Below are 23,116 nucleotides of genomic sequence, written 5' to 3'. Positions count from 1 at the left end.
AGGGAATAGGGTGCCCAGGCGAGGTCCTCAGGGCCTTGAAAAGCTTACTAACCTTAAAAGAAAACAGACCTGAAACTAATGCCTCAAGAACTCCTCTCCAAGCTTCCACTTCGGCAGGGCTATTCTAGGCTTTACCTTGAGGAGAGGACTCACGTCAAGTTTCCTTTTAGCTCTAGAGTGTCGCAGGCGAGGCTCCTACCCAGTCTATGAAAGCACCCTGTTGATGTAGAGAACACTCGTTCCCTTCCCAGAGCCCTGCCTACAGACACTAGAGACCCGTCCTAAAATTGTAATTTAGGTAGCTTCAAGGCAGCTTGAATGGAGCATTCAAAAGTGGTAAGCAAGGCTTGTGCCATAAGTTCCCCGGTTCCAGCGAACATGCAGCCTACCTCCTTGTGATTTCTACCAAGTAAATATACACTCTAGCTACACACTGGTCCCTTCCTTGAATAAAGTTTATTTGGCACGGAATTCTGCGTGTAGCCAACCGCCTCCCCTTGGGAGCGCTCTGGGTAGGCTATCGGGCTCTGCTTCTTCTAAAACCCTGGAGTGTAAGAGGAAGAACTGTGCTTTGGTTACAGCAGGAAAGAAAGCCGACTTTCTCCTGTAAGGATGGGGTCTTAAGGTTTGACTTTAAAGAAGGAATGCGTTGCAGTTTTGGTTTCTCAGTGCTGCTCAGCCTAGGGCAATGAGGGAGATTTGCATGACATATAGGAATTGAGAGAACACATTGCCTGGAGTTGTTGGAGAGCTGAGGAAATCTAGCTCTTCCAAGGAAGAGTGCAGTGTGTTGCCCTACACACAAAATACACAGTGACTGGGAAACGTTTCCGGGCCTGGATGTTTCTTAGTAGCCCAGTGGAGCCTGCTGGTACTCGGTGCTCTTGCAGGGAATAGGGTGCCCACGAGAGGTCCTCGGTGTCTTGACAAGCTTACTAACCTTAAAAGAAAACAGACCTAAAACAAATGCCACAAGGAAACTGCTTCAAGCTCAGCTTCGGCAGGGCTAGTCAAGGCTTTACCTGGAGGAAAGAACTCACGTCAAGTTTCCTTTATCTCTAGGGCGTCTGAGGAGAGGCTCCCACCCAGGCTATGAAAGCACCCTGTTGATGCAGAGAACACTCGTTCCCTTCCCAGAGCCCTGCCTACAATGACTAAAGACTCGTCCTAAAACTGTTATTTAGGTAACTTCAAGGCAGCATGCATGGAGCATTCAAAATGGGAAAGCAAGGCTTGTGCCATAAGGTCACCGTTTCCAGCGAACACGCGGCCTACCTACTTGTGATTTCTACCAAGTAAATATACACTCTAGCTAAACACTGGTCCCTTCCTTGAATAAAGTTTATTTGGCACGGAGTTCTGCGTGTAGCCAACAGCCTCCCCCAAGGAGCGCTCTAGGTAGGCTATCTGGCTTAGCTTCTTCTAAAACCCTGCAGTGTAAGAGGAAGATCTGTGCTTTGGTTACAGCAGAAACGCAAGCTGACTTTCTCCTGTAAGGATGGGGTCTTAAGGTATGACTTTGTAGAAGGAATGCGAAGCAGTTTTGGTTTCTCAGAGCTGCTCAGCCTAGGGCAATGAGGCAGATTTGCATGATATGTAGGACGTGAGAGAACACATTTCCTGGGGCTGTTGGAGAGCTGAGGAAATCTAGCTCTTCCAAGGAAGAGTGCAGTGTGTTGGCCTACACACAAAATACACAGAGTGACTGGGAAAGGTGTCCGGGCCTGGATGTTTCTTAGTAGCCCAGTGGAGACTGCCGGTACTCGGTGGTCTTCCAGGGAATAAGGTGCCCAGGCGAGGTCCTCGGTGTCCTGAAAAGCTTACTAACCTTAAAAGGAAACAGACCTGAAACTAATGCCTCAAGGACTCCGCTCCAAGCTTCCACTTCGGCAGGGCTATTCTAGGCTTTACCTTGAGGAAAGGACTCACGTCAAGTTTCCTTTTAGCTGTAGAGCGTCTGAGGAGAGGCTCCCACCCAGGCTATGAAAGCACCCTGTTGATGTAGAGAACACTCGTTCCCTTCCCAGAGCCTTGCCTACAGAGACTAGAGACCCGTCCTAAAATTGTTATTTAGGCAGCTTCAAGGCAGCTTGAATGGAGCATTCAAAATGGGTAAGCAAGGCTTGTGCCATAAGTTCCCCGTTTCCAGCGAACATGCAGCCTACCTCCTTGTGATTTCTACCAAGTAAATATACACTCTAGCTACACACTGGTCCCTTCCTTGAATAAAGTTTATTTGGCACGTAATTCTGCGTGTAGCCAACCGCCTCCCCCAGGGATCGCTCTGGGTAGGCTATCGGGCTTAGCTTCTTCTAAAACCCTGGAGTGTAAGAGGAAGAACTGTGCTGTGGTTACAGCAGAAACGCAAGCCGACTTTCTACTGTAAGGATGGGGTGTTAAGGTATGACTTTGTAGAAGGAATGTGAAGCAGTTTTGGTTTCTCAGTGCCGGTCAGCCTAGGGCAATGAGGCAGATTTGCATGATATGTAGGACGTGAGAGAACACATTTCCTGGAGCTGTTGGAGAGCTGAGGAAATCTAGCTCTTCCAAGGAAGAGTGTAGTGCGTTGGCCTACACACAAAATACAAAGAGTGAATGGGAAAAGTTTCCGGGCCTGGATGTTTCTTAGTAGCCCAGTGGAGCCTGCCGGTACTGGGTGTTCTTGCAGGGAATAGGGTGCCCAGGCGAGGTCCTCAGGGCCTTGAAAAGCTTACTAACCTTAAAAGAAAACAGACCTGAAACTAATGCCTCAAGAACTCCTCTCCAAGCTTCCACTTCGGCAGGGCTATTCTAGGCTTTACCTTGAGGAGAGGACTCACGTCAAGTTTCCTTTTAGCTCTAGAGTGTCGCAGGCGAGGCTCCTACCCAGTCTATGAAAGCACCCTGTTGATGTAGAGAACACTCGTTCCCTTCCCAGAGCCCTGCCTACAGACACTAGAGACCCGTCCTAAAATTGTAATTTAGGTAGCTTCAAGGCAGCTTGAATGGAGCATTCAAAAGTGGTAAGCAAGGCTTGTGCCATAAGTTCCCCGGTTCCAGCGAACATGCAGCCTACCTCCTTGTGATTTCTACCAAGTAAATATACACTCTAGCTACACACTGGTCCCTTCCTTGAATAAAGTTTATTTGGCACGGAATTCTGCGTGTAGCCAACCGCCTCCCCTTGGGAGCGCTCTGGGTAGGCTATCGGGCTCTGCTTCTTCTAAAACCCTGGAGTGTAAGAGGAAGAACTGTGCTTTGGTTACAGCAGGAAAGCAAGCCGACTTTCTCCTGTAAGGATGGGGTCTTAAGGTTTGACTTTAAAGAAGGAATGCGTTGCAGTTTTGGTTTCTCAGTGCTGCTCAGCCTAGGGCAATGAGGGAGATTTGCATGACATATAGGAATTGAGAGAACACATTGCCTGGAGTTGTTGGAGAGCTGAGGAAATCTAGCTCTTCCAAGGAAGAGTGCAGTGTGTTGCCCTACACACAAAATACACAGTGACTGGGAAACGTTTCCGGGCCTGGATGTTTCTTAGTAGCCCAGTGGAGCCTGCTGGTACTCGGTGCTCTTGCAGGGAATAGGGTGCCCACGAGAGGTCCTCGGTGTCTTGACAAGCTTACTAACCTTAAAAGAAAACAGACCTAAAACAAATGCCACAAGGAAACTGCTTCAAGCTCAGCTTCGGCAGGGCTAGTCAAGGCTTTACCTGGAGGAAAGAACTCATGTCAAGTTTCCTTTATCTCTAGGGCGTCTGAGGAGAGGCTCCCACCCAGGCTATGAAAGCACCCTGTTGATGCAGAGAACACTCGTTCCCTTCCCAGAGCCCTGCCTACAATGACTAAAGACTCGTCCTAAAACTGTTATTTAGGTAACTTCAAGGCAGCATGCATGGAGCATTCAAAATGGGAAAGCAAGGCTTGTGCCATAAGGTCACCGTTTCCAGCGAACACGCGGCCTACCTACTTGTGATTTCTACCAAGTAAATATACACTCTAGCTAAACACTGGTCCCTTCCTTGAATAAAGTTTATTTGGCACGGAGTTCTGCGTGTAGCCAACAGCCTCCCCCAAGGAGCGCTCTAGGTAGGCTATCTGGCTTAGCTTCTTCTAAAACCCTGCAGTGTAAGAGGAAGATCTGTGCTTTGGTTACAGCAGAAACGCAAGCTGACTTTCTCCTGTAAGGATGGGGTCTTAAGGTATGACTTTGTAGAAGGAATGCGAAGCAGTTTTGGTTTCTCAGAGCTGCTCAGCCTAGGGCAATGAGGCAGATTTGCATGATATGTAGGACGTGAGAGAACACATTTCCTGGGGCTGTTGGAGAGCTGAGGAAATCTAGCTCTTCCAAGGAAGAGTGCAGTGTGTTGGCCTACACACAAAATACACAGAGTGACTGGGAAAGGTGTCCGGGCCTGGATGTTTCTTAGTAGCCCAGTGGAGACTGCCGGTACTCGGTGGTCTTCCAGGGAATAAGGTGCCCAGGCGAGGTCCTCGGTGTCCTGAAAAGCTTACTAACCTTAAAAGGAAACAGACCTGAAACTAATGCCTCAAGGACTCCGCTCCAAGCTTCCACTTCGGCAGGGCTATTCTAGGCTTTACCTTGAGGAAAGGACTCACGTCAAGTTTCCTTTTAGCTGTAGAGCGTCTGAGGAGAGGCTCCCACCCAGGCTATGAAAGCACCCTGTTGATGTAGAGAACACTCGTTCCCTTCCCAGAGCCTTGCCTACAGAGACTAGAGACCCGTCCTAAAATTGTTATTTAGGCAGCTTCAAGGCAGCTTGAATGGAGCATTCAAAATGGGTAAGCAAGGCTTGTGCCATAAGTTCCCCGTTCCCAGCGAACATGCAGCCTACCTCCTTGTGATTTCTACCAAGTAAATATACACTCTAGCTACACACTGGTCCCTTCCTTGAATAAAGTTTATTTGGCACGTAATTCTGCGTGTAGCCAACCGCCTCCCCCAGGGATCGCTCTGGGTAGGCTATCGGGCTTAGCTTCTTCTAAAACCCTGGAGTGTAAGAGGAAGAACTGTGCTGTGGTTACAGCAGAAACGCAAGCCGACTTTCTACTGTAAGGATGGGGTGTTAAGGTATGACTTTGTAGAAGGAATGTGAAGCAGTTTTGGTTTCTCAGTGCCGGTCAGCCTAGGGCAATGAGGCAGATTTGCATGATATGTAGGACGTGAGAGAACACATTTCCTGGAGCTGTTGGAGAGCTGAGGGAATCTAGCTCTTCCAAGGAAGAGTGTAGTGCGTTGGCCTACACACAAAATACAAAGAGTGAATGGGAAAAGTTTCCGGGCCTGGATGTTTCTTAGTAGCCCAGTGGAGCCTGCCGGTACTGGGTGTTCTTGCAGGGAATAGGGTGCCCAGGCGAGGTCCTCAGGGTCTTGAAAAGCTTACTAACCTTAAAAGAAAACAGACCTGAAACTAATGCCTCAAGAACTCCTCTCCAAGCTTCCACTTCGGCAGGGCTATTCTAGGCTTTACCTTGAGGAGAGGACTCACGTCAAGTTTCCTTTTAGCTCTAGAGTGTCACAGGCGAGGCTCCTACCCAGTCAATGAAAGCACCCTGTTGATGTAGAGAACACTCGTTCCCTTCCCAGAGCCCTGCCTACAGACACTAGAGACCCGTCCTAAAATTGTAATTTAGGTAGCTTCAAGGCAGCTTGAATGGAGCATTCAAAAGTGGTAAGCAAGGCTTGTGCCATGAGTTCCCCGGTTCCAGCGAACATGCAGCCTACCTCCTTGTGATTTCTACCAAGTAAATATACACTCTAGCTACACACTGGTCCCTTCCTTGAATAAAGTTTATTTGGCACGGAATTCTGCGTGTAGCCAACCGCCTCCCCTTGGGAGCGCTCTGGGTAGGCTATCGGGCTCTGCTTCTTCTAAAACCCTGGAGTGTAAGAGGAAGAACTGTGCTTTGGTTACAGCAGGAAAGAAAGCCGACTTTCTCCTGTAAGGATGGGGTCTTAAGGTTTGACTTTAAAGAAGGAATGCGTTGCAGTTTTGGTTTCTCAGTGCTGCTCAGCCTAGGGCAATGAGGGAGATTTGCATGACATATAGGAATTGAGAGAACACATTGCCTGGAGTTGTTGGAGAGCTGAGGAAATCTAGCTCTTCCAAGGAAGAGTGCAGTGTGTTGCCCTACACACAAAATACACAGTGCCTGGGAAACGTTTCCGGGCCTGGATGTTTCTTAGTAGCCCAGTGGAGCCTGCTGGTACTCGGTGCTCTTGCAGGGAATAGGGTGCCCACAAGAGGTCCTCGGTGTCTTGACAAGCTTACTAACCTTAAAAGAAAACAGACCTAAAACAAATGCCACAAGGAAACTGCTTCAAGCTCAGCTTCGGCAGGGCTAGTCAAGGCTTTACCTGGAGGAAAGAACTCACGTCAAGTTTCCTTTATCTCTAGGGCGTCTGAGGAGAGGCTCCCACCCAGGCTATGAAAGCACCCTGTTGATGCAGAGAACACTCGTTCCCTTCCCAGAGCCCTGCCTACAATGACTAAAGACTGGTCCTAAAACTGTTATTTAGGTAACTTCAAGGCAGCATGCATGGAGCATTCAAAATGGGAAAGCAAGGCTTGTGCCATAAGGTCACCGTTTCCAGCGAACACGCGGCCTACCTACTTGTGATTTCTACCAAGTAAATATACACTCTAGCTAAACACTGGTCCCTTCCTTGAATAAAGTTTATTTGGCACGGAGTTCTGCGTGTAGCCAACAGCCTCCCCCAAGGAGCGCTCTAGGTAGGCTATCTGGCTTAGCTTCTTCTAAAACCCTGCAGTGTAAGAGGAAGATCTGTGCTTTGGTTACAGCAGAAACGCAAGCTGACTTTCTCCTGTAAGGATGGGGTCTTAAGGTATGACTTTGTAGAAGGAATGCGAAGCAGTTTTGGTTTCTCAGAGCTGCTCAGCCTAGGGCAATGAGGCAGATTTGCATGATATGTAGGACGTGAGAGAACACATTTCCTGGGGCTGTTGGAGAGCTGAGGAAATCTAGCTCTTCCAAGGAAGAGTGCAGTGTGTTGGCCTACACACAAAATACACAGAGTGACTGGGAAAGGTGTCCGGGCCTGGATGTTTCTTAGTAGCCCAGTGGAGACTGCCGGTACTCGGTGGTCTTCCAGGGAATAAGGTGCCCAGGCGAGGTCCTCGGTGTCCTGAAAAGCTTACTAACCTTAAAAGGAAACAGACCTGAAACTAATGCCTCAAGGACTCCGCTCCAAGCTTCCACTTCGGCAGGGCTATTCTAGGCTTTACCTTGAGGAAAGGACTCACGTCAAGTTTCCTTTTAGCTGTAGAGCGTCTGAGGAGAGGCTCCCACCCAGGCTATGAAAGCACCCTGTTGATGTAGAGAACACTCGTTCCCTTCCCAGAGCCTTGCCTACAGAGACTAGAGACCCGTCCTAAAATTGTTATTTAGGCAGCTTCAAGGCAGCTTGAATGGAGCATTCAAAATGGGTAAGCAAGGCTTGTGCCATAAGTTCCCCGTTTCCAGCGAACATGCAGCCTACCTCCTTGTGATTTCTACCAAGTAAATATACACTCTAGCTACACACTGGTCCCTTCCTTGAATAAAGTTTATTTGGCACGTAATTCTGCGTGTAGCCAACCGCCTCCCCCAGGGATCGCTCTGGGTAGGCTATCGGGCTTAGCTTCTTCTAAAACCCTGGAGTGTAAGAGGAAGAACTGTGCTGTGGTTACAGCAGAAACGCAAGCCGACTTTCTACTGTAAGGATGGGGTGTTAAGGTATGACTTTGTAGAAGGAATGTGAAGCAGTTTTGGTTTCTCAGTGCCGGTCAGCCTAGGGCAATGAGGCAGATTTGCATGATATGTAGGACGTGAGAGAACACATTTCCTGGAGCTGTTGGAGAGCTGAGGAAATCTAGCTCTTCCAAGGAAGAGTGTAGTGTGTTGGCCTACACACAAAATACAAAGAGTGAATGGGAAAAGTTTCCGGGCCTGGATGTTTCTTAGTAGCCCAGTGGAGCCTGCCGGTACTGGGTGTTCTTGCAGGGAATAGGGTGCCCAGGCGAGGTCCTCAGGGCCTTGAAAAGCTTACTAACCTTAAAAGAAAACAGACCTGAAACTAATGCCTCAAGAACTCCGCTCCAAGCTTCCACTTCGGCAGGGCTATTCTAGGCTTTACCTTGAGGAGAGGACTCACGTCAAGTTTCCTTTTAGCTCTAGAGTGTCTCAGGCGAGGCTCCTACCCAGTCTATGAAAGCACCCTGTTGATGTAGAGAACACTCGTTCCCTTCCCAGAGCCCTGCCTACAGACACTAGAGACCCGTCCTAAAATTGTAATTTAGGTAGCTTCAAGGCAGCTTGAATGGAGCATTCAAAAGTGGTAAGCAAGGCTTGTGCCATAAGTTCCCCGTTTCCAGCGAACATGCAGCCTACCTCCTTGTGATTTCTACCAAGTAAATATACACTCTAGCTACACACTGGTCCCTTCCTTGAATAAAGTTTATTTGGCACGGAATTCTGCGTGTAGCCAACCGCCTCCCCTTGGGAGCGCTCTGGGTAGGCTATCGGGCTCTGCTTCTTCTAAAACCCTGGAGTGTAAGAGGAAGAACTGTGCTTTGGTTACAGCAGGAAAGCAAGCCGACTTTCTCCTGTAAGGATGGGGTCTTAAGGTTTGACTTTAAAGAAGGAATGCGTTGCAGTTTTGGTTTCTCAGTGCTGCTCAGCCTAGGGCAATGAGGGAGATTTGCATGACATATAGGAATTGAGAGAACACATTGCCTGGAGTTGTTGGAGAGCTGAGGAAATCTAGCTCTTCCAAGGAAGAGTGCAGTGTGTTGCCCTACACACAAAATACACAGTGACTGGGAAACGTTTCCGGGCCTGGATGTTTCTTAGTAGCCCAGTGGAGCCTGCTGGTACTCGGTGCTCTTGCAGGGAATAGGGTGCCCACGAGCGGTCCTCGGTGTCTTGACAAGCTTACTAACCTTAAAAGAAAACAGACCTAAAACAAATGCCACAAGGAAACTGCTTCAAGCTCAGCTTCGGCAGGGCTAGTCAAGGCTTTACCTGGAGGAAAGAACTCACGTCAAGTTTCCTTTATCTCTAGGGCGTCTGAGGAGAGGCTCCCACCCAGGCTATGAAAGCACCCTGTTGATGCAGAGAACACTCGTTCCCTTCCCAGAGCCCTGCCTACAATGACTAAAGACTGGTCCTAAAACTGTTATTTAGGTAACTTCAAGGCAGCATGCATGGAGCATTCAAAATGGGAAAGCAAGGCTTGTGCCATAAGGTCACCGTTTCCAGCGAACACGCGGCCTACCTACTTGTGATTTCTACCAAGTAAATATACACTCTAGCTAAACACTGGTCCCTTCCTTGAATAAAGTTTATTTGGCACGGAGTTCTGCGTGTAGCCAACAGCCTCCCCCAAGGAGCGCTCTAGGTAGGCTATCTGGCTTAGCTTCTTCTAAAACCCTGCAGTGTAAGAGGAAGATCTGTGCTTTGGTTACAGCAGAAACGCAAGCTGACTTTCTCCTGTAAGGATGGGGTCTTAAGGTATGACTTTGTAGAAGGAATGCGAAGCAGTTTTGGTTTCTCAGAGCTGCTCAGCCTAGGGCAATGAGGCAGATTTGCATGATATGTAGGACGTGAGAGAACACATTTCCTGGGGCTGTTGGAGAGCTGAGGAAATCTAGCTCTTCCAAGGAAGAGTGCAGTGTGTTGGCCTACACACAAAATACACAGAGTGACTGGGAAAGGTGTCCGGGCCTGGATGTTTCTTAGTAGCCCAGTGGAGACTGCCGGTACTCGGTGGTCTTCCAGGGAATAAGGTGCCCAGGCGAGGTCCTCGGTGTCCTGAAAAGCTTACTAACCTTAAAAGGAAACAGACCTGAAACTAATGCCTCAAGGACTCCGCTCCAAGCTTCCACTTCGGCAGGGCTATTCTAGGCTTTACCTTGAGGAAAGGACTCACGTCAAGTTTCCTTTTAGCTGTAGAGCGTCTGAGGAGAGGCTCCCACCCAGGCTATGAAAGCACCCTGTTGATGTAGAGAACACTCGTTCCCTTCCCAGAGCCTTGCCTACAGAGACTAGAGACCCGTCCTAAAATTGTTATTTAGGCAGCTTCAAGGCAGCTTGAATGGAGCATTCAAAATGGGTAAGCAAGGCTTGTGCCATAAGTTCCCCGTTCCCAGCGAACATGCAGCCTACCTCCTTGTGATTTCTACCAAGTAAATATACACTCTAGCTACACACTGGTCCCTTCCTTGAATAAAGTTTATTTGGCACGTAATTCTGCGTGTAGCCAACCGCCTCCCCCAGGGATCGCTCTGGGTAGGCTATCGGGCTTAGCTTCTTCTAAAACCCTGGAGTGTAAGAGGAAGAACTGTGCTGTGGTTACAGCAGAAACGCAAGCCGACTTTCTACTGTAAGGATGGGGTGTTAAGGTATGACTTTGTAGAAGGAATGTGAAGCAGTTTTGGTTTCTCAGTGCCGGTCAGCCTAGGGCAATGAGGCAGATTTGCATGATATGTAGGACGTGAGAGAACACATTTCCTGGAGCTGTTGGAGAGCTGAGGAAATCTAGCTCTTCCAAGGAAGAGTGTAGTGCGTTGGCCTACACACAAAATACAAAGAGTGAATGGGAAAAGTTTCCGGGCCTGGATGTTTCTTAGTAGCCCAGTGGAGCCTGCCGGTACTGGGTGTTCTTGCAGGGAATAGGGTGCCCAGGCGAGGTCCTCAGGGCCTTGAAAAGCTTACTAACCTTAAAAGAAAACAGACCTGAAACTAATGCCTCAAGAACTCCTCTCCAAGCTTCCACTTCGGCAGGGCTATTCTAGGCTTTACCTTGAGGAGAGGACTCACGTCAAGTTTCCTTTTAGCTCTAGAGTGTCACAGGCGAGGCTCCTACCCAGTCAATGAAAGCACCCTGTTGATGTAGAGAACACTCGTTCCCTTCCCAGAGCCCTGCCTACAGACACTAGAGACCCGTCCTAAAATTGTAATTTAGGTAGCTTCAAGGCAGCTTGAATGGAGCATTCAAAAGTGGTAAGCAAGGCTTGTGCCATGAGTTCCCCGGTTCCAGCGAACATGCAGCCTACCTCCTTGTGATTTCTACCAAGTAAATATACACTCTAGCTACACACTGGTCCCTTCCTTGAATAAAGTTTATTTGGCACGGAATTCTGCGTGTAGCCAACCGCCTCCCCTTGGGAGCGCTCTGGGTAGGCTATCGGGCTCTGCTTCTTCTAAAACCCTGGAGTGTAAGAGGAAGAACTGTGCTTTGGTTACAGCAGGAAAGAAAGCCGACTTTCTCCTGTAAGGATGGGGTCTTAAGGTTTGACTTTAAAGAAGGAATGCGTTGCAGTTTTGGTTTCTCAGTGCTGCTCAGCCTAGGGCAATGAGGGAGATTTGCATGACATATAGGAATTGAGAGAACACATTGCCTGGAGTTGTTGGAGAGCTGAGGAAATCTAGCTCTTCCAAGGAAGAGTGCAGTGTGTTGCCCTACACACAAAATACACAGTGCCTGGGAAACGTTTCCGGGCCTGGATGTTTCTTAGTAGCCCAGTGGAGCCTGCTGGTACTCGGTGCTCTTGCAGGGAATAGGGTGCCCACAAGAGGTCCTCGGTGTCTTGACAAGCTTACTAACCTTAAAAGAAAACAGACCTAAAACAAATGCCACAAGGAAACTGCTTCAAGCTCAGCTTCGGCAGGGCTAGTCAAGGCTTTACCTGGAGGAAAGAACTCACGTCAAGTTTCCTTTATCTCTAGGGCGTCTGAGGAGAGGCTCCCACCCAGGCTATGAAAGCACCCTGTTGATGCAGAGAACACTCGTTCCCTTCCCAGAGCCCTGCCTACAATGACTAAAGACTGGTCCTAAAACTGTTATTTAGGTAACTTCAAGGCAGCATGCATGGAGCATTCAAAATGGGAAAGCAAGGCTTGTGCCATAAGGTCACCGTTTCCAGCGAACACGCGGTCTACCTACTTGTGATTTCTACCAAGTAAATATACACTCTAGCTAAACACTGGTCCCTTCCTTGAATAAAGTTTATTTGGCACGGAGTTCTGCGTGTAGCCAACAGCCTCCCCCAAGGAGCGCTCTAGGTAGGCTATCTGGCTTAGCTTCTTCTAAAACCCTGCAGTGTAAGAGGAAGGTCTGTGCTTTGGTTACAGCAGAAACGCAAGCTGACTTTCTCCTGTAAGGATGGGGTCTTAAGGTATGACTTTGTAGAAGGAATGCGAAGCAGTTTTGGTTTCTCAGAGCTGCTCAGCCTAGGGCAATGAGGCAGATTTGCATGATATGTAGGACGTGAGAGAACACATTTCCTGGGGCTGTTGGAGAGCTGAGGAAATCTAGCTCTTCCAAGGAAGAGTGCAGTGTGTTGGCCTACACACAAAATACACAGAGTGACTGGGAAAGGTGTCCGGGCCTGGATGTTTCTTAGTAGCCCAGTGGAGACTGCCGGTACTCGGTGGTCTTCCAGGGAATAAGGTGCCCAGGCGAGGTCCTCGGTGTCCTGAAAAGCTTACTAACCTTAAAAGGAAACAGACCTGAAACTAATGCCTCAAGGACTCCGCTCCAAGCTTCCACTTCGGCAGGGCTATTCTAGGCTTTACCTTGAGGAAAGGACTCACGTCAAGTTTCCTTTTAGCTGTAGAGCGTCTGAGGAGAGGCTCCCACCCAGGCTATGAAAGCACCCTGTTGATGTAGAGAACACTCGTTCCCTTCCCAGAGCCTTGCCTACAGAGACTAGAGACCCGTCCTAAAATTGTTATTTAGGCAGCTTCAAGGCAGCTTGAATGGAGCATTCAAAATGGGTAAGCAAGGCTTGTGCCATAAGTTCCCCGTTTCCAGCGAACATGCAGCCTACCTCCTTGTGATTTCTACCAAGTAAATATACACTCTAGCTACACACTGGTCCCTTCCTTGAATAAAGTTTATTTGGCACGTAATTCTGCGTGTAGCCAACCGCCTCCCCCAGGGATCGCTCTGGGTAGGCTATCGGGCTTAGCTTCTTCTAAAACCCTGGAGTGTAAGAGGAAGAACTGTGCTGTGGTTACAGCAGAAACGCAAGCCGACTTTCTACTGTAAGGATGGGGTGTTAAGGTATGACTTTGTAGAAGGAATGTGAAGCAGTTTTGGTTTCTCAGTGCCGGTCAGCCTAGGGCAATGAGGCAGATTTGCATGATATGTAGGACGTGAGAGAACACATTTCCTGGAGCTGTTGGAGAGCTGAGGAAATCTAGCTCTTCCAAGGAAGAGTGTAGTGTGTTGGCCTACACACAAAATACAAAGAGTGAATGGGAAAAGTTTCCGGGCCTGGATGTTTCTTAGTAGCCCAGTGGAGCCTGCCGGTACTGGGTGTTCTTGCAGGGAATAGGGTGCCCAGGCGAGGTCCTCAGGGCCTTGAAAAGCTTACTAACCTTAAAAGAAAACAGACCTGAAACTAATGCCTCAAGAACTCCGCTCCAAGCTTCCACTTCGGCAGGGCTATTCTAGGCTTTACCTTGAGGAGAGGACTCACGTCAAGTTTCCTTTTAGCTCTAGAGTGTCTCAGGCGAGGCTCCTACCCAGTCTATGAAAGCACCCTGTTGATGTAGAGAACACTCGTTCCCTTCCCAGAGCCCTGCCTACAGACACTAGAGACCCGTCCTAAAATTGTAATTTAGGTAGCTTCAAGGCAGCTTGAATGGAGCATTCAAAAGTGGTAAGCAAGGCTTGTGCCATAAGTTCCCCGTTTCCAGCGAACATGCAGCCTACCTCCTTGTGATTTCTACCAAGTAAATATACACTCTAGCTACACACTGGTCCCTTCCTTGAATAAAGTTTATTTGGCACGGAATTCTGCGTGTAGCCAACCGCCTCCCCTTGGGAGCGCTCTGGGTAGGCTATCGGGCTCTGCTTCTTCTAAAACCCTGGAGTGTAAGAGGAAGAACTGTGCTTTGGTTACAGCAGGAAAGCAAGCCGACTTTCTCCTGTAAGGATGGGGTCTTAAGGTTTGACTTTAAAGAAGGAATGCGTTGCAGTTTTGGTTTCTCAGTGCTGCTCAGCCTAGGGCAATGAGGGAGATTTGCATGACATATAGGAATTGAGAGAACACATTGCCTGGAGTTGTTGGAGAGCTGAGGAAATCTAGCTCTTCCAAGGAAGAGTGCAGTGTGTTGCCCTACACACAAAATACACAGTGACTGGGAAACGTTTCCGGGCCTGGATGTTTCTTAGTAGCCCAGTGGAGCCTGCTGGTACTCGGTGCTCTTGCAGGGAATAGGGTGCCCACGAGCGGTCCTCGGTGTCTTGACAAGCTTACTAACCTTAAAAGAAAACAGACCTAAAACAAATGCCACAAGGAAACTGCTTCAAGCTCAGCTTCGGCAGGGCTAGTCAAGGCTTTACCTGGAGGAAAGAACTCACGTCAAGTTTCCTTTATCTCTAGGGCGTCTGAGGAGAGGCTCCCACCCAGGCTATGAAAGCACCCTGTTGATGCAGAGAACACTCGTTCCCTTCCCAGAGCCCTGCCTACAATGACTAAAGACTGGTCCTAAAACTGTTATTTAGGTAACTTCAAGGCAGCATGCATGGAGCATTCAAAATGGGAAAGCAAGGCTTGTGCCATAAGGTCACCGTTTCCAGCGAACACGCGGCCTACCTACTTGTGATTTCTACCAAGTAAATATACACTCTAGCTAAACACTGGTCCCTTCCTTGAATAAAGTTTATTTGGCACGGAGTTCTGCGTGTAGCCAACAGCCTCCCCCAAGGAGCGCTCTAGGTAGGCTATCTGGCTTAGCTTCTTCTAAAACCCTGCAGTGTAAGAGGAAGATCTGTGCTTTGGTTACAGCAGAAACGCAAGCTGACTTTCTCCTGTAAGGATGGGGTCTTAAGGTATGACTTTGTAGAAGGAATGCGAAGCAGTTTTGGTTTCTCAGAGCTGCTCAGCCTAGGGCAATGAGGCAGATTTGCATGATATGTAGGACGTGAGAGAACACATTTCCTGGGGCTGTTGGAGAGCTGAGGAAATCTAGCTCTTCCAAGGAAGAGTGCAGTGTGTTGGCCTACACACAAAATACACAGAGTGACTGGGAAAGGTGTCCGGGCCTGGATGTTTCTTAGTAGCCCAGTGGAGACTGCCGGTACTCGGTGGTCTTCCAGGGAATAAGGTGCCCAGGCGAGGTCCTCGGTGTCCTGAAAAGCTTACTAACCTTAAAAGGAAACAGACCTGAAACTAATGCCTCAAGGACTCCGCTCCAAGCTTCCACTTCGGCAGGGCTATTCTAGGCTTTACCTTGAGGAAAGGACTCACGTCAAGTTTCCTTTTAGCTGTAGAGCGTCTGAGGAGAGGCTCCCACCCAGGCTATGAAAGCACCCTGTTGATGTAGAGAACACTCGTTCCCTTCCCAGAGCCTTGCCTACAGAGACTAGAGACCCGTCCTAAAATTGTTATTTAGGCAGCTTCAAGGCAGCTTGAATGGAGCATTCAAAATGGGTAAGCAAGGCTTGTGCCATAAGTTCCCCGTTTCCGGCGAACATGCAGCCTACCTCCTTGTGATTTCTACCAAGTAAATATACACTCTAGCTACACACTGGTCCCTTCCTTGAATAAAGTTTATTTGGCACGTAATTCTGCGTGTAGCCAACCGCCTCCCCCAGGGATCGCTCTGGGTAGGCTATCGGGCTTAGCTTCTTCTAAAACCCTGGTGTGTAAGAGGAAGAACTGTGCTGTGGTTACAGCAGAAACGCAAGCCGACTTTCTACTGTAAGGATGGGGTGTTAAGGTATGACTTTGTAGAAGGAATGTGAAGCAGTTTTGGTTTCTCAGTGCCGGTCAGCCTAGGGCAATGAGGCAGATTTGCATGATATGTAGGACGTGAGAGAACACATTTCCTGGAGCTGTTGGAGAGCTGAGGAAATCTAGCTCTTCCAAGGAAGAGTGTAGTGTGTTGGCCTACACACAAAATACAAAGAGTGAATGGGAAAAGTTTCCGGGCCTGGAGGTTTCTTAGTAGCCCAGTGGAGCCTGCCGGTACTGGGTGTTCTTGCAGGGAATAAGGTGCCCAGGCGAGGTCCTCAGGGCCTTGAAAAGCTTACTAACCTTAAAAGAAAACAGACCTGAAACTAATGCCTCAAGAACTCCGCTCCAAGCTTCCACTTCGGCAGGGCTATTCTAGGCTTTACCTTGAGGAGAGGACTCACGTCAAGTTTCCTTTTAGCTCTAGAGTGTCTCAGGCGAGGCTCCTACCCAGTCTATGAAAGCACCCTGTTGATGTAGAGAACACTCGTTCCCTTCCCAGAGCCCTGCCTACAGACACTAGAGACCCGTCCTAAAATTGTAATTTAGGTAGCTTCAAGGCAGCTTGAATGGAGCATTCAAAAGTGGTAAGCAAGGCTTGTGCCATAAGTTCCCCGTTTCCAGCGAACATGCAGCCTACCTCCTTGTGATTTCTACCAAGTAAATATACACTCTAGCTACACACTGGTCCCTTCCTTGAATAAAGTTTATTTGGCACGGAATTCTGCGTGTAGCCAACCGCCTCCCCTTGGGAGCGCTCTGGGTAGGCTATCGGGCTCTGCTTCTTCTAAAACCCTGGAGTGTAAGAGGAAGAACTGTGCTTTGGTTACAGCAGGAAAGCAAGCCGACTTTCTCCTGTAAGGATGGGGTCTTAAGGTTTGACTTTAAAGAAGGAATGCGTTGCAGTTTTGGTTTCTCAGTGCTGCTCAGCCTAGGGCAATGAGGGAGATTTGCATGACATATAGGAATTGAGAGAACACATTGCCTGGAGTTGTTGGAGAGCTGAGGAAATCTAGCTCTTCCAAGGAAGAGTGCAGTGTGTTGCCCTACACACAAAATACACAGTGACTGGGAAACGTTTCCGGGCCTGGATATTTCTTAGTAGCCCAGTGGAGCCTGCTGGTACTCGGTGCTCTTGCAGGGAATAGGGTGCCCACGAGCGGTCCTCGGTGTCTTGACAAGCTTACTAACCTTAAAAGAAAACAGACCTAAAACAAATGCCACAAGGAAACTGCTTCAAGCTCAGCTTCGGCAGGGCTAGTCAAGGCTTTACCTGGAGGAAAGAACTCACGTCAAGTTTCCTTTATCTCTAGGGCGTCTGAGGAGAGGCTCCCACCCAGGCTATGAAAGCACCCTGTTGATGCAGAGAACACTCGTTCCCTTCCCAGAGCCCTGCCTACAATGACTAAAGACTGGTCCTAAAACTGTTATTTAGGTAACTTCAAGGCAGCATGCATGGAGCATTCAAAATGGGAAAGCAAGGCTTGTGCCATAAGGTCACCGTTTCCAGCGAACACGCGGCCTACCTACTTGTGATTTCTACCAAGTAAATATACACTCTAGCTAAACACTGGTCCCTTCCTTGAATAAAGTTTATTTGGCACGGAGTTCTGCGTGTAGCCAACAGCCTCCCCCAAGGAGCGCTCTAGGTAGGCTATCTGGCTTAGCTTCTTCTAAAACCCTGCAGTGTAAGAGGAAGATCTGTGCTTTGGTTACAGCAGAAACGCAAGCTGACTTTCTCCTGTAAGGATGGGGTCTTAAGGTATGACTTTGTAGAAGGAATGCGAAGCAGTTTTGGTTTCTCAGAGCTGCTCAGCCTAGGGCAATGAGGCAGATTTGCATGATATGTAGGACGTGAGAGAACACATTTCCTGGGGCTGTTGGAGAGCTGAGGAAATCTAGCTCTTCCAAGGAAGAGTGCAGTGTGTTGGCCTACACACAAAATACACAGAGTGACTGGGAAAGGTGTCCGGGCCTGGATGTTTCTTAGTAGCCCAGTGGAGACTGCCGGTACTCGGTGGTCTTCCAGGGAATAAGGTGCCCAGGCGAGGTCCTCGGTGTCCTGAAAAGCTTACTAACCTTAAAAGGAAACAGACCTGAAACTAATGCCTCAAGGACTCCGCTCCAAGCTTCCACTTCGGCAGGGCTATTCTAGGCTTTACCTTGAGGAAAGGACTCACGTCAAGTTTCCTTTTAGCTGTAGAGCGTCTGAGGAGAGGCTCCCACCCAGGCTATGAAAGCACCCTGTTGATGTAGAGAACACTCGTTCCCTTCCCAGAGCCTTGCCTACAGAGACTAGAGACCCGTCCTAAAATTGTTATTTAGGCAGCTTCAAGGCAGCTTGAATGGAGCATTCAAAATGGGTAAGCAAGGCTTGTGCCATAAGTTCCCCGTTTCCAGCGAACATGCAGCCTACCTCCTTGTGATTTCTACCAAGTAAATATACACTCTAGCTACACACTGGTCCCTTCCTTGAATAAAGTTTATTTGGCACGTAATTCTGCGTGTAGCCAACCGCCTCCCCCAGGGATCGCTCTGGGTAGGCTATCGGGCTTAGCTTCTTCTAAAACCCTGGAGTGTAAGAGGAAGAACTGTGCTGTGGTTACAGCAGAAACGCAAGCCGACTTTCTACTGTAAGGATGGGGTGTTAAGGTATGACTTTGTAGAAGGAATGTGAAGCAGTTTTGGTTTCTCAGTGCCGGTCAGCCTAGGGCAATGAGGCAGATTTGCATGATATGTAGGACGTGAGAGAACACATTTCCTGGAGCTGTTGGAGAGCTGAGGAAATCTAGCTCTTCCAAGGAAGAGTGTAGTGTGTTGGCCTACACACAAAATACAAAGAGTGAATGGGAAAAGTTTCCGGGCCTGGATGTTTCTTAGTAGCCCAGTGGAGCCTGCCGGTACTGGGTGTTCTTGCAGGGAATAGGGTGCCCAGGCGAGGTCCTCAGGGCCTTGAAAAGCTTACTAACCTTAAAAGAAAACAGACCTGAAACTAATGCCTCAAGAACTCCGCTCCAAGCTTCCACTTCGGCAGGGCTATTCTAGGCTTTACCTTGAGGAGAGGACTCACGTCAAGTTTCCTTTTAGCTCTAGAGTGTCTCAGGCGAGGCTCCTACCCAGTCTATGAAAGCACCCTGTTGATGTAGAGAACACTCGTTCCCTTCCCAGAGCCCTGCCTACAGACACTAGAGACCCGTCCAAAAATTGTAATTTAGGTAGCTTCAAGGCAGCTTGAATGGAGCATTCAAAAGTGGTAAGCAAGGCTTGTGCCATAAGTTCCCCGTTTCCAGCGAACATGCAGCCTACCTCCTTGTGATTTCTACCAAGTAAATATACACTCTAGCTACACACTTGTCCCTTCCTTGAATAAAGTTTATTTGGCACGGAATTCTGCGTGTAGCCAACCGCCTCCCCTTGGGAGCGCTCTGGGTAGGCTATCGGGCTCTGCTTCTTCTAAAACCCTGGAGTGTAAGAGGAAGAACTGTGCTTTGGTTACAGCAGGAAAGCAAGCCGACTTTCTCCTGTAAGGATGGGGTCTTAAGGTTTGACTTTAAAGAAGGAATGCGTTGCAGTTTTGGTTTCTCAGTGCTGCTCAGCCTAGGGCAATGAGGGAGATTTGCATGACATATAGGAATTGAGAGAACACATTGCCTGGAGTTGTTGGAGAGCTGAGGAAATCTAGCTCTTCCAAGGAAGAGTGCAGTGTGTTGCCCTACACACAAAATACACAGTGACTGGGAAACGTTTCCGGGCCTGGATGTTTCTTAGTAGCCCAGTGGAGCCTGCTGGTACTCGGTGCTCTTGCAGGGAATAGGGTGCCCACGAGCGGTCCTCGGTGTCTTGACAAGCTTACTAACCTTAAAAGAAAACAGACCTAAAACAAATGCCACAAGGAAACTGCTTCAAGCTCAGCTTCGGCAGGGCTAGTCAAGGCTTTACCTGGAGGAAAGAACTCACGTCAAGTTTCCTTTATCTCTAGGGCGTCTGAGGAGAGGCTCCCACCCAGGCTATGAAAGCACCCTGTTGATGCAGAGAACACTCGTTCCCTTCCCAGAGCCCTGCCTACAATGACTAAAGACTGGTCCTAAAACTGTTATTTAGGTAACTTCAAGGCAGCATGCATGGAGCATTCAAAATGGGAAAGCAAGGCTTGTGCCATAAGGTCACCGTTTCCAGCGAACACGCGGCCTACCTACTTGTGATTTCTACCAAGTAAATATACACTCTAGCTAAACACTGGTCCCTTCCTTGAATAAAGTTTATTTGGCACGGAGTTCTGCGTGTAGCCAACAGCCTCCCCCAAGGAGCGCTCTAGGTAGGCTATCTGGCTTAGCTTCTTCTAAAACCCTGCAGTGTAAGAGGAAGATCTGTGCTTTGGTTACAGCAGAAACGCAAGCTGACTTTCTCCTGTAAGGATGGGGTCTTAAGGTATGACTTTGTAGAAGGAATGCGAAGCAGTTTTGGTTTCTCAGAGCTGCTCAGCCTAGGGCAATGAGGCAGATTTGCATGATATGTAGGACGTGAGAGAACACATTTCCTGGGGCTGTTGGAGAGCTGAGGAAATCTAGCTCTTCCAAGGAAGAGTGCAGTGTGTTGGCCTACACACAAAATACACAGAGTGACTGGGAAAGGTGTCCGGGCCTGGATGTTTCTTAGTAGCCCAGTGGAGACTGCCGGTACTCGGTGGTCTTCCAGGGAATAAGGTGCCCAGGCGAGGTCCTCGGTGTCCTGAAAAGCTTACTAACCTTAAAAGGAAACAGACCTGAAACTAATGCCTCAAGGACTCCGCTCCAAGCTTCCACTTCGGCAGGGCTATTCTAGGCTTTACCTTGAGGAAAGGACTCACGTCAAGTTTCCTTTTAGCTGTAGAGCGTCTGAGGAGAGGCTCCCACCCAGGCTATGAAAGCACCCTGTTGATGTAGAGAACACTGGTTCCCTTCCCAGAGCCTTGCCTACAGAGACTAGAGACCCGTCCTAAAATTGTTATTTAGGCAGCTTCAAGGCAGCTTGAATGGAGCATTCAAAATGGGTAAGCAAGGCTTGTGCCATAAGTTCCCCGTTTCCAGCGAACATGCAGCCTACCTCCTTGTGATTTCTACCAAGTAAATATACACTCTAGCTACACACCGGTCCCTTCCTTGAATAAAGTTTATTTGGCACGTAATTCTGCGTGTAGCCAACCGCCTCCCCCAGGGATCGCTCTGGGTAGGCTATCGGGCTTAGCTTCTTCTAAAACCCTGGAGTGTAAGAGGAAGAACTGTGCTGTGGTTACAGCAGAAACGCAAGCCGACTTTCTACTGTAAGGATGGGGTGTTAAGGTATGACTTTGTAGAAGGAATGTGAAGCAGTTTTGGTTTCTCAGTGCCGGTCAGCCTAGGGCAATGAGGCAGATTTGCATGATATGTAGGACGTGAGAGAACACATTTCCTGGAGCTGTTGGAGAGCTGAGGAAATCTAGCTCTTCCAAGGAAGAGTGTAGTGTGTTGGCCTACACACAAAATACAAAGAGTGAATAGGAAAAGTTTCCGGGCCTGGATGTTTCTTAGTAGCCCAGTGGAGCCTGCCGGTACTGGGTGTTCTTGCAGGGAATAGGGTGCCCAGGCGAGGTCCTCAGGGCCTTGAAAAGCTTACTAACCTTAAAAGAAAACAGACCTGAAACTAATGCCTCAAGAACTCCTCTCCAAGCTTCCACTTCGGCAGGGCTATTCTAGGCTTTACCTTGAGGAGAGGACTCACGTCAAGTTTCCTTTTAGCTCTAGAGTGTCGCAGGCGAGGCTCCTACCCAGTCTATGAAAGCACCCTGTTGATGTAGAGAACACTCGTTCCCTTCCCAGAGCCCTGCCTACAGACACTAGAGACCCGTCCTAAAATTGTAATTTAGGTAGCTTCAAGGCAGCTTGAATGGAGCATTCAAAAGTGGTAAGCAAGGCTTGTGCCATAAGTTCCCCGGTTCCAGCGATCATGCAGCCTACCTCCTTGTGATTTCTACCAAGTAAATATACACTCTAGCTACACACTGGTCCCTTCCTTGAATAAAGTTTATCTGGCACGGAATTCTGCGTGTAGCCAACCGCCTCCCCTTGGGAGCGCTCTGGGTAGGCTATCGGGCTCTGCTTCTTCTAAAACCCTGGAGTGTAAGAGGAAGAACTGTGCTTTGGTTACAGCAGGAAAGCAAGCCGACTTTCTCCTGTAAGGATGGGGTCTTAAGGTTTGACTTTAAAGAAGGAATGCGTTGCAGTTTTGGTTTCTCAGTGCTGCTCAGCCTAGGGCAATGAGGGAGATTTGCATGACATATAGGAATTGAGAGAACACATTGCCTGGAGTTGTTGGAGAGCTGAGGAAATCTAGCTCTTCCAAGGAAGAGTGCAGTGTGTTGCCCTACACACAAAATACACAGTGACTGGGAAACGTTTCCGGGCCTGGATGTTTCTTAGTAGCCCAGTGGAGCCTGCTGGTACTCGGTGCTCTTGCAGGGAATAGGGTGCCCACGAGAGGTCCTCGGTGTCTTGACAAGCTTACTAACCTTAAAAGAAAACAGACCTAAAACAAATGCCACAAGGAAACTGCTTCAAGCTCAGCTTCGGCAGGGCTAGTCAAGGCTTTACCTGGAGGAAATAACTCACGTCAAGTTTCCTTTATCTCTAGGGCGTCTGAGGAGAGGCTCCCACCCAGGCTATGAAAGCACCCTGTTGATGCAGAGAACACTCGTTCCCTTCCCAGAGCCCTGCCTACAATGACTAAAGACTGGTCCTAAAACTGTTATTTAGGTAACTTCAAGGCAGCATGCATGGAGCATTCAAAATGGGAAAGCAAGGCTTGTGCCATAAGGTCACCGTTTCCAGCGAACACGCGGCCTACCTACTTGTGATTTCTACCAAGTAAATATACACTCTAGCTAAACACTGGTCCCTTCCTTGAATAAAGTTTATTTGGCACGGAGTTCTGCGTGTAGCCAACAGCCTCCCCCAAGGAGCGCTCTAGGTAGGCTATCTGGCTTAGCTTCTTCTAAAACCCTGCAGTGTAAGAGGAAGATCTGTGCTTTGGTTACAGCAGAAACGCAAGCTGACTTTCTCCTGTAAGGATGGGGTCTTAAGGTATGACTTTGTAGAAGGAATGCGAAGCAGTTTTGGTTTCTCAGAGCTGCTCAGCCTAGGGCAATGAGGCAGATTTGCATGATATGTAGGACGTGAGAGAACACATTTCCTGGGGCTGTTGGAGAGCTGAGGAAATCTAGCTCTTCCAAGGAAGAGTGCAGTGTGTTGGCCTACACACAAAATACACAGAGTGACTGGGAAAGGTGTCCGGGCCTGGATGTTTCTTAGTAGCCCAGTGGAGACTGCCGGTACTCGGTGGTCTTCCAGGGAATAAGGT

The sequence above is a fragment of the Balaenoptera physalus genome, assembly GCF_965194825.1.
Source record: "Balaenoptera physalus genome assembly, chromosome: 17".
NCBI classification, from domain to species: Eukaryota; Metazoa; Chordata; class Mammalia; order Artiodactyla; family Balaenopteridae; genus Balaenoptera; species Balaenoptera physalus.
The sequence above is the reverse complement of the archived record's forward strand: the minus strand, read 5'-3'. Positions refer to the sequence as shown.